At 39.1% G+C, this 2,960-nt stretch overlaps 1 non-coding gene across 1 annotated transcript; it reads right to left on the bottom strand.

The window, feature by feature from the left end:
- Nucleotides 1-291: 291 nt before the first annotated feature.
- Nucleotides 292-398, bottom strand: LOC117278746 (small nucleolar RNA R71). The gene has a single exon (XR_004509092.1). It is a non-coding gene; the product is annotated as a small nucleolar RNA R71 (small nucleolar RNA).
- Between the last annotated feature and the right edge of the window lie 2,562 nt (nucleotides 399-2,960).

Raw genomic sequence — 2,960 nt, 5'->3', positions numbered from 1 at the left:
ATAATTTCGAGTTGAAGCAAGGGTTGCTTCAAACCTTTCAGAATTGTTGTGTTTTCAAAGGGAAGCCAAATAAAAATCCAAACACACATCTAATGGACTTCGAAGAGATTATGAACACCTTTCAATACAATGGGGGTGTCACAAGATGTAATGTACTTAAGGGCATTCCCCTTTTCACTTAAAGATGATGCTAAAGAGTGGCTTCGGAGTTTGCCCAGTGGATCGATTAGAACTTGGGAGGAGATGACCAGAAAATTCCTTGATAAATATTTCTCCTTGGCTAAGATGGGAAATATTAGAAGAGAGATCCATAACTTCTTCCAGAAAGAGTCTGAAACTATTTTTGAAGCATGTGAGAGGTTTAAGGAGATAGTTAGAAAGTGTCAACATAGCGGTATTGAACTCTGGATGCAACTCCAGGATTTTTGGGAAGGATTGACACCAGCCTCGCGTAGAACATTGAGCAATGAATTTGGATGCCCTTTGATGAAGAAGATTCCAGAAGAGATAGTTACAATTCTTGATGAGATATCTGAAGATGCAAATCAGTGGCCCTCTAAGAGTGCTGAAAGAACAAGATCAACTGGTCTTCACCAAGTTGATGCTAATACATCTGTGTAGGTATAACTTGATGCTATGGCTAAAGAAATACAAAAGTTGACCTTAGCCTCGATACAAAATGAGCTTCACGCAGCTTGTGATATATGTGGAAGAGGACACCCTACTCATGAATGTCAAGCATCAACTGAGGAAGTGAATGTTGTGTGAATTTATAATGCAATGGGTCAGAGGCACCCTAGTTTTTCATAGAGTTTACCTGGGGGTATTGCGAATAAACAACCCCATACATTAGGTACAAGGAGCTCGTGGCTTTATGAATCAGTAGAGGAAGCAATTTCAGCCTCAACAGCCCATTCAGTCTGGTTTAGGGGATCTAATGAAGGCATTCATTATCAAGACTGATGAGAGGTTGTATGCCCATGGAGCAGCTATCAAAGGACTGGGCACTGTTTTTCAAAACTTGGAGAGACAAGTGGGACAAATTGCAATAATATTATCTGAGAGGGCTCCAGGAATTCTCCCCACTGATACTGAGAGAAATCCCAAAGAAACAGTAAATGTTGTAACTCTATGAAGTGGGCAAGTGTTGAAAGATCCCACCCTGATCCAAAATGATGTGAAACCTGAAAAAGGAAGTGGGGAGCAGCTAAAGAATGATGTTGGTAAAAAGAAGAAAGGCACGATGAAAGCAGAGAAAAAGAAGAAGAAAGAAAAATCGAGAAGGGAGGAACATGAGGAGAGCGAGCATATGCCTGCGCTACCTTTCCCTCAAAAGCTATATAGAGAAAAGCTGGACAAGAGGTTTGGGAGATTTTTAGATATGCTGAAACAGGTTTATGTAAACTTACCATTCACAGAAGTGCTCTCACAAATACTTTCTTATGCCAAATTCTTGAAGGAGATCCTTATAAAGAAGAGGAAGATAGAGGAGACCTCAGTGGTCAAACTCACAGAGCATTGCAGCGCGATATTGCAAAACAAACTCCCACAAAAGTATGATCCAAGGAGTTTTACTATACCTTGCTCATTAGGAACTGTCAATTTTGATAAATCTTTATGTGATTCTGTTGCCTCAATTATCTTAATGCCTCTATCTATTTACAGGAAACTGGAGAAGGAGATTGGAGAGAAAAGGTTAGCGCCAATATCTTTGCAGTTGGCGGACCAAACGACTTTAATACCCGAGGGGATAGTGGAACATGTGTTAGCTCGGGTGGACAAGTTCGTATTTCCTATGGATTTTATAGTGGTGAATATGGAAGAAAACAAGGAGGCCCCCTCATCCTAGGAAGACCATTCTTAGCAACGGGAAGAGCTATATTGGATATACACGAGAGAAAACTCATGCTTAGAGTGAGTGAGGAGACTGTGACTTTTGAGATGAATGTAGGAAAGGGGGTCCTAAAAGAAAAATCAGTTGCTAGTGTTGAATGGAAAGTGAAGGGCTCAAAAGAGAAGGTTGCAGTGAGCGAGAAAGATAAGTGTGGGATGTACCCCAAGAAGGCTGAGAAGAAGCTATTTGCATGGATGTGTGCATTAGTTCGGGCGTGAGGAATGGAGTCCGACTTCGGCTCAGACCCCGACTAGATGTTCAGGGATGTTTTCTTTACCTTATGCTTTTTAATTATGTGTCACGGGGACATATCACAACTTAAAGTGTGGGGTGGGGGTAATTGTATGTTGTATGTATATGTGTTAGTTTTGTTAGTTTTAGTAGTTAGAGATAGAAAATAATTGAATAAACCATAAAAATTGAAAAGTTTTGATTTTTCCTGACGATGGATATCATTCGACAGGTTTCTTGAGGGATTAAAGTCGAAAGAAAAATACAAAAAGATTTTCTTTTGTTAGGTAGTGTAATAATTCCCCCTTGATTTTTCTTTATCTCGTGTTTCTTTTCCAAGGATTTTGTTTGAATTGGGTGTAGTTAGTTTTTGTTTTGTGGAGTAGCCTTGTGCTATAATTTGAATTGAAAGCAATATCTCTTGACTTTATTATACCTTGAGACTAGTAAATGCTTTAGTTGTGACGCTTAGGCTCACTTTTTGACTCTTGCATAAATACCTTAAAGTGTATGATCTTAATTTTGCTTAACTGCTTTGACTAGAGTGTCTTGATAATCCAATCTTGAGTGAGTTATATGTCATGTGTGTGTGAGGTTTTGTGTTATTATGTGCATGGCATTTTATGTCTAGAACTTGCCCCATGTGTTTGCAAAGATAAGTAGTAGTTATTCAGTCTTGGAAGTGATATAGGCGTTTCTTTGTTGAGCCAATGATATATGTTGTTACCCATCGAATGGTTATTTATCGTAGTTAACCCCTTTGAGCCTGTAATCCTATTTCTTTGGCAACCACATTACAAGCCTTACCCATTTATTTGAATTGGCCATATATTTA

Source organism: Nicotiana tomentosiformis, chromosome 12 (genome assembly GCF_000390325.3).
Source record: "Nicotiana tomentosiformis chromosome 12, ASM39032v3, whole genome shotgun sequence".
NCBI classification, from domain to species: Eukaryota; Viridiplantae; Streptophyta; class Magnoliopsida; order Solanales; family Solanaceae; genus Nicotiana; species Nicotiana tomentosiformis.
Note: the sequence above shows the minus strand (reverse complement) of the source record. Positions and strands in the feature narration are given on the sequence as shown.